The following is a 9,517-nucleotide window of genomic DNA, read 5'->3' as shown; positions in this document are numbered from 1 at the left end:
AACAACTTTTACTTCAAATGCACACACATAAGTTTCAAGGGAATTTGATAGCGAACATACTAGCATTAAAATCTTTAACATACGACAATAATACTCTCGCATAAAAAATTAGAAATCCTGTTGCTGGCTTTTTTTTTTAAAAATTACATAGCCAATAAAAACCAAATTTCACAGACAGCAATATATCATCACTAAGATGTCTGGAGACTGTGTATCAAGTATGGCCACCGTTGATAAAGGCTGGCAAACCATTTGAAGATTTCTTAACAACTGCTTATTTAATTGTGACCAGAATATGCAATTGTAACTAAGCAACATGGCCAGAAAAAGTTATACAAATAATGTGTATACAGCAACAAATGTGACTGGAGCTATTACACATAAGATAACCTATATAGAGACTTCTTCATATTTTCTTGTCGAATTTCAAATAACATTCACAGAGAACATCCTAGTACCAATCAACTTCACTGTAACAACAAAAACTTTCACTGGAAATCCTCACCATAAAGGATCGACTAGCTGAGGCAGAATCCGCGAGAGAGTGCGAACAACCAAACAGAAGACCTCCTGATCCGATAGCAGGTGATAAAAGTAGCATCATCCCACTTCTTCCGAGGCTGAGACCTTCAAAGGAATACTTTCATTTGAATGTCGAATAAATGTAGAAGTATAGACTTTGGCAATATCCACATCCAGGTACAAAATGAGACCAATGCGGAACAATTGTTTAGGTTTCTTATATACAGCGATGACCTCGAGTGGAAATAAAATTTAGATCAACGTTGCTACGATAATTGAGAACAGTATTTAGGGATTTGTTGTTGCTTTTGAACATACTAGACATTGATATAAGTCAAAAACATACAAATTATTTTAAGTATGACATTGATATTAGTCAAAAACATGCAAAGCGTTTTTAAGTATGACAAGAAGCACATTCAAGTATAAATTGATGTGATATTGGAACCCACAATTTTACCTGGGAACGTATACAATAAAAAGAATATGTAACCTTTACGAAATTGCATTTCTTTTGGGCCGCAAATTATTGTACAATATCAGCTTCATACTTCCCCCATAATATAATGACCAGACATACTAATACTATTCCTCTGGCTGACTGATATGATTCTTTAGTTCTCCATGACATGATATCGTCTTTCAATAGTTTCCAATTATTCTGACAATCTAGCCTATGAGTATACCTTTTTCGTTTACAATTAGAGTGAAATCAAAGATACCTTCAAGACAATATTGTTTATTTCCACACAAGGATGTTTTCGTAATAGATAGATACTAAGAGTATTATATTTCCTCCTTATAGAAAATTTTTATTAACACAGAGCTGGGTCACATGCTAGAAAACATGCTATTTTGCTACAATAATTTATACAATTTACGATATATTTGTTCATAATCTATCTTGAAATCAGTAGTTCATTCGATTCTGGAATGATTATTTACCTGAACGATTGGTGAAGATTAGATTTAAAAATATATGTTCCACCTCCGAGAATGCTATCCATTGTTTATCGATACATTTAAAATTTAACCACGGAATGTCGTGTCTAGTGTATTTTTAGGCGTGACACACCAGATAAACTACCACACGAAGCCGCAAGAAACATAATAAGAATGAAATCGAAAGCCGTGATATCATATGCAAACTAAACGATTGCAATTTAAATTCAGCCAAAAAGACAAAGATAAACAAAATCAGGAAAATCACGAAAACTCGAGGATTTTTGTTTATTCATAATAATATTAGATTTTTTAATTCTTAGCTTGAATCGAAGCAGCTACAAATGTTGAAAGAATAATGGCAGGAATTCCCATATTAATTACTTAAATAATAGTATAACAAGTCAGTTTAATGAAGGTCTCTTTACCTTTCTTAGAGAATGATATTTGATATTTTTGAATATGCTATCTTGATCTGCAAATGTATGGGAATATAAACAAAGACGAGATTTAATTGACATTGTTTTGTATTTTGTTTGTTTATCTGTATTTTCTGTGGAGCATCATCCTTTTCTCTAAGCAAGGATTGCTCTTTGACCCACAAAAGTGTATTATCGTTCGGATGGTTCCCCTCACCATACTGGAATATGATACATAATGTTTTGTTTTTGCGTAAACTCATTCAAAATCAAACCATTCTTTATGTATGTATGTATGTATATATATATATATATATATATATATATATATATATATATATATATATATATATATATATATATATATATATATATATATATATATATATATATATATATATATATATTAAATTGTTCCAAGCCAGAGGTCTTTACTTGACCGAGCGGTGTAAAACCATGGCGCGATTCCCACTAGTAGTCATAAGTTTACCCCAAATTTCCACAGACTTTCAGACAACTTCAGTTGTAAATCAGAAAGTCCGACGTGTCCGTTCTATACATAAATGTTACTCTAATCAAGGCAAGACCACAGATATCACAACCTGCCAAATATATATCAACCGCACATCCGCATGTTATCTCTTCATCAGGTTTCCGTACAGCCGGCAGTTCACACCGTAGAAACTATACAACTATCCCTTAACACATGGAACTATATTAACTACGCCACTTTAGGCCAGTAAAAATATGGTTTACAGGCACATTTCGCCAGTACAACTGCATCACATTTGCCACCATGGCGACATAAACGGTATCTGCCGAGTCCCTTCTTTTTCATTCCATTGTGCAATTTACCGGTTTTCTACCTTAAATACTCTCACTGCAGTCACACCACCAATGTACACCACTAGATTTTAGTAGGGAATTTGTTATTTCAGAAACACGCATTCGGTTTGGACCTGAACTCATTATTAATGAACCATGGCATCATGGAAACTCGCTGATTCTTTAATCCGTGACCTTAGCTGCTAGTAATTGGCTAATTATTTCGGGCAAAGGAATATTTATATTGCACCGAATTCTTATAATCAGACAAGTACTCACAAAAATCTAAGACTTCCTTAAAACGGGGCGCTATAACCAAATTCGCATACTCTAGATTTATTACCTGTCCAACGTCTTTAAAAAGATCACTCGACTTCGAGTGAACAAACCTCACACTTCAGTGGTCTAATCAAAATTGACGACTTTCCCTGAAATCAACCACCAACCCGATTTATGAATCCCAAATATGATTAAGACAAAACTCTCAATCAATAGACATCCGCAACCAAACTGTTTTTTGAAAAATTGATTGCTTATAAGTAAACTAAATGTCAACAATAAACACAAATTAACCAGGCTGAACAAAAGTAACACAGGAATATTCCTCTTTACCCGAAAAACTCAGGTCTGGGGTTTGCATTTCCACCAGGATAAACGTATCCCAACAGACCTTAGCGCACTTGCGCGCAATATATTTTTCGACTCAGTCTCGGTAAGCCGATCATATCTCCTTGCAACTAACTCACTACAAATGGACCAATGCTATTGCGACCAAACATAGCCATAAGAGAACCTACTCGCAAAAGCAAAAGTTCGGAACACCGTCACATAAACGATTCAACTATACTGTGGTGTGCAATACCATTACTTCATGCTGCTAATTAATTATTAAGTACTATGAATTGTCCTTCAGAACTTCCCAAATGGACACGATTGCATCCAAGCAAGCCATTCAAACTATCCATGATGGAAACCACATTGGACCATAACGATTGTCAAGATGGTAGCGAACAATTTGTAAAATACACTGTACGAAAGTTTAAAACTGTTATGATCTAACACAGCACAAGACTAATTAAAAACAACGTATTCATAAGAACATGCAAGCTAGACATCTCTCATCACATACTGAATTCATTAGAATCACACTATTTGCACAGCCGTTGGGCGCAGATCAATTTGATTTTATCTGCGCGGTTTCTGTGTCTCAACCTGTTTGACGCTTTGCCTCATACCAAAACAAAACTTACAATCACGGGGAAACGAGTAGTACCCATCCATGAAAATATATATCGCCACTTCTATCGGCTAGGCAAATGTGTCGGATATCAAATTTTTATCTTTCCGTACTGAACGCCTTGCTCTAAATGGCGTTTTTATTAAATTAGTCTCAAAATACACCATCGGAACAGAACTTTTGCATGTTTTTTTTTAATTGGATCAGTGTTTGGCTTCGTCCTAATAGTCACGTACCTAAAAGATTTAGGCAATGCACAGAGAGCGCGTGCATTTTTGTTTATAATGGTCACTGTCGCCCAGTACAATTTCAAGAGCGTTGATCGTCATTTCCTTAAATTCTAGATGGGTTGCGCCTACAAAAAGTGTATATAGACACAAGTTTCAACACTTGCATTTTAGCAAAGTGATCATTCCTAATCTCGTTGTTTTTGCAAGGTGTCCATTTCCACTGTCCTAGTAAAGAGAATCTAGAAGAAAAACAAACTACCCTTCTTCGGTTGCTGTTTGTCAGACTTACTCCTCTACCGTTTGCGTAGCATATCGACTGCATCACAATTTCGACCGGATTTAATTATCATCTCATTTTAAAATTTAAACAACTGAAACAAAACGTATTTCCTTCATAACGTTAAGGCAGAGAATCTCCATGTCTGTTTCACCACACGGTAAGTATCATTTTATATTTTGATACACGCCAGGCGTCTATACACCGAGAGTAGCATGAAGTCCATTATTTAACTCAAATTCCCAGGACCTCAAGACAGCAGTCAAATGAAAGGCTCTTAAACACGCAAATGCTGCAGTAATTTTTTCTAATCACCTAATTACCACCTAATGACTACACATTATGAAACTCAAATTTCACAAATGCATAGTTGTTCTTGCTTCACATTGGATTGATTCTCCTGTAAGCTTTTCTGAGCTGAAAATTAGTACTTCGCGCCAGCTAAAGGAAAACAAGACACAAACACCCAATCAAAAGCATTATTCATGTCTCAAATTAGTAGACACGCATGCCTAACTATATCTATAGAATTCTCTACGTTCAGAAAATATAGAGGGTCCTTTATTCGAAACCATGAAGTCTCCTGAATGCTTTATATTAAGATATATGCTCCAAGAAGTTGACTAATTACTCAGGCTGAGAAACGTGTTTTGAAGAAGAAAAAAAAAACTTCAGTTCCCGTAATAATAATAAAATGTTCAACAAAAATATATTTGTAGATCTATTTACCTGGACTAAAATACCCGAAACTATATAATAAGGCTATATTTACTGTATTTTGAGACAAATACTTATTATATTTATTCAAACATTGTTTGGAATTGGGTACAGGACAAAACGTAATATACTGCAAAATCCGTAGAGATTTATTTATTTAAGACCAAATAGGTTGATTTTAGAGGGAGAGAGTTGCTCGATCTGATCTTGATTTTTCTGATTTGTCAGGAATGCACGCAAATTACGTATTTAAAAAGAGAACGACTTACAACCTGGTAAGCTCGGAGACTGACCCAAAATTAGAAATTGTGGATATAGTCCCAACAGCTCAGCTACAGAGATGTCCTTGTGCACCTTTTTACATGTTGCTTTAAAGTTTTAAAATTCCCCAAATCTCCATAACACATCAAATACAGTGACATGTTATTGATTTTCTTAAGTTCATAGTAGAACTGAAATTTAATGTGTGGGCTATTTTCAAAGCCAATAAAGATACTTACTACCAGATGCAACTTTTATCTTAAAAACGACCTATAATATAACAGATGCCCATAGGTTCGGTCTTGTCAGTATTAATGGGGTGACGTATGTGAAGGAGAAAAAAAATGTTAATATTATACCCAGAGGTACAATAGGGAAAAGGGCATGAAAATGGAAATTTAACATAATTTAACATTATGATGACAATATGAGGGAGGATCAGGGTAATTTACCATTATGGATGGTAATACTGGGGAACGAGAATTTAACATGGTGGAGTTATGGATTGTGGTGGGGTGATATTAACATGACAGAAATAATACTATGGGGCACGTTAAATTATCATTATAGATTTCACTATGGAAAGGTAATAAATGGAATGCAGGAAAAGGTTAATTTTATATTACGGACAGAAAAAATGGGCCGTTGTAACTTTAACATTGTGAGCCACTTTGGTGGCTTTGGGGAATTTAACAATTTATGAGTTGGAATGTAACATGACTGAATGAATGTGGCGGGAAAAGAAATATCAGGGGTAAAAGACAGGAAAAAGGACATGAATAATTATCGACAAGGACTTTCTTCTACAATCCAACACTCGTCTCTTTAGAATCCAATACACATGCTTATTGTACAGTCCAACTACCACACTTACAAACAAACGGATAGTGGGTAATGGGGGTAGGCCATGGTCACTAACATATCATCTAACAGACCCATACCCACCCGTGCTGACCAACACTCGTACACAGACACCAACACATGTCAAAGTAGTGGGCTGTAGAGAAAGGGGTAAGGTTTATTACACAGACCTACAAGAATTACATAAAAAACATATATCTTGTAACGATGCAGTGGGACAAATGTTATGCACTTACATATGTTATACGTTATATTTTTACGGAGCAAGAGACAGGTTGACTTTATTCCATAAACGCCATTGCAACATTGTATAAAAATTGTTCAAAAGACCATATTCAAGTTCTAAATTTAGAGTTAGGTTTCGAGGTCAACGTGCTTGAAGGTTGATTATAAAAATAACGCGTGGGTGCTACAGTACTGCCTTCCCTCTGGAAGGATCTTGTCTCTGTCGGTGTGGTGATATTAGTGGTGATGCATAAGGGATGACGTTCTCGTCTTGTTCTATTCATTTATATTATCTCACTATATAGAGACCTACTTTAGAAAGGTTCAGTGTACAATGCGTCATATTGGTTGCAAGAAAGAGAAGATATTTCCAAGTGAGTGCGTGCGTGTATATGTGTGCATGCGTGCTTTAATGAATTGTACTATATCTCGTCTCTCTTTTGATTAGTTTCAAGAGCCCAATAATTTGTTCTTTGTTCGTTTATCTGTTTTTTCTTGGCATTCATTCACTCATTTATTAGACAGCGGTTGTGTGTGCAATATTAATCTTCCCTTTAACCCAGTTTACGGATACAGTTGTACTTTCTTTCACAACTACAGACACTCAGCGTATACTGTCCATCACCATTGTACTTTCGTTGGGTTTCCTGTTTCTTTTCAAGCGATTTTTTTGGTCTCTAGTTCCTCTTGAAGTTAAATCTAAGCTCAGTGTTGATTTATTTGCTGCAAGCTTCAATACACATCATCCCAATAGAATTTAATTAGTGAATTGTGTGAGTTGGTTGTTGGTATCATCATTGACTCATTGTTTGCTGTCAGTTGGGGGGGGGGAGATAATAAATTAGTTGTGAGTTACTTACGGGTGATCCATGTATTTGGGTAGAACAATACTAGCAAAATACAAACATACACTTTCTATCAAGACTCTTTCTAAATGTAACCGTGATGTCTATTATACCGTCCAATCTGTAAGCTGTACCTTTAACTGATTTGAAATGTTTTCGTGCGAAAATGTGGAAATTATGGGCGGCATGTCAACTAATAATTAATAAACTGCATGCGATCTCGATATTTGTGACAACAATGTCTTTTCAACGTTCCAACTCCCCCAACATACGCTCAAGCAAGTTCGTGATAAATTCGGCCAATTTATCAGCGGTCACCTCTGCCCTGAAATATTTTAATTTGATGGTGTGATTGCTTTCGTTCTCTCTCTCTCTCTCTCTCTCTCTCTCTCTCTCTTACGCAAAAGGATATTAATGTTCAAGGGAGCAGACGGAAGATCAGCAAAATATGAAATTCATCATAGGATGTTTAATTACACTGGAGTAGAATGACAATGAGCTGTAGGTGATGGAGATGACGAAGTCACTCCCGCAAACACCTTACAAGACATGATAATGTTACGTGCTTGAAATTGACTGTCATTCCAATATCACAGGAAAATATCAAAAGTGGGTCGCGATCCAATAAAAGTGTAATTGCTTTAATTCCCTACCTAGCATTCAAAATTATAAATATATTCAATTCATAATAATTGTTGTATATTTATCAAGGTCGTGGGAACTTTTCTTCTATACTCGCACACAAATCGATTGTTTTGTTGCTGTTGTTGTTGTTTGTCTGTTTGTTTTATTTTCTCAATAAGTATCTGCTTTCAGATAGAAAATGACGAAAATCGAACGGGCCGTTTAAAATGGTCATAGGCAAACAAAAGATTATCCATCATAAGCTGTAAGGGATTGTCCATTTAAGTTTGTGTTGAGCGTGGTCTGGGAATTTATTTTAAACCCGAATATTATGTTTCCTGTTGTCTCAAGGTAGCATATTTTGTTAACAAAGATAATGAATGCAACTAGTTCTTTTATCTACAAACGAAAGCAAGAATATTTATTCAAAATAGGTAGGGGTCGGAATTTTTCTCACTCCACCCCACCCACAGAAAAAAAGTAAATAAATAGAAAGTACTAAAGTACTAAATTCTTTTCCTCGTCCGAGATCAACTACCAATGGCAACAAGAACTGCATTGTTGTCCATTGAAAACACCAAATCAATATACGTCATGCTTGCTGTTTTAAAGAATGTGACACCTAATGCCGATTTATGAAACTTGCAAGTTTGTTGATCACAAATGCTAGGCACTCAGTAGTAATGTCGATAATCAGAATAGTGGCAGCTTTTGAAAGTAGCAATGTTCTTTATACTTAATGTTTCTTGCCACACTACACATTCCGCTGAATTTTGAACTTTGTTTTATTTTGTCACACTTAATATTCATTGGGTTTCCCCATATCGTTGAAGAAGAACGTAACTGTAGCAGCAATTGAAAGCAACAATGTACCTGATGTGTGTTTTTTAAACATACACGACACCTAACGACATTTCGAAATTATGATCTTGTTTCTTCACAAAGTGTAACAATGCTTACTGTAGTGTTCTCCTACAGCAACCTGAGAAATTGGAGTAGAAGCAACTGATGACAACAATGAAGATTTTATGATTTGTACTGTTTAGAAATACGAGACATAACGGACAAATTTAGGGCTTGAAAGTTTGATTTTTGGGCATAGTTTTAAACAATGTTGCAATTGAGTTATGGAATAAGGTCAACCTTTTTATTTCTCTATAAAACTAAAATCGGAATTTCCATATACACAGTATCTAAAGCGTGGCAATTGTCTGACTGCATCGTCATTAGCCTGGATAGTGTCAGAATATATGTCGATAGGCTCAAAATAGGTGTTATCAACCATAGTATGTGCTGGCATTCAACGTATGTGGAGATAAGTTAGAATAAGTGTTTGTACCTTGCAACAGTTATTGGTCAGTCAGAATATGTGTTACTCAGTCCAAATATATGTTGTTCAGGCAAAATGGGTCTTGATCAGTCAGTCTGTTTCTCTCAGTTAAAACAGGTGTGAAACTCCAAGAAGAGACATTGGTCAGTCAGGATAGGAGTTTGTCAGTCCCAGCATGTCTTGGTTATTCTAAATATGTTTT

This window comes from Sinohyriopsis cumingii, chromosome 7 (genome assembly GCF_028554795.1).
Source record: "Sinohyriopsis cumingii isolate HCF-2022 chromosome 7, ASM2855479v2, whole genome shotgun sequence".
Classification (NCBI taxonomy): Eukaryota; Metazoa; Mollusca; class Bivalvia; order Unionida; family Unionidae; genus Sinohyriopsis; species Sinohyriopsis cumingii.
The sequence above is the reverse complement of the archived record's forward strand: the minus strand, read 5'-3'. Positions refer to the sequence as shown.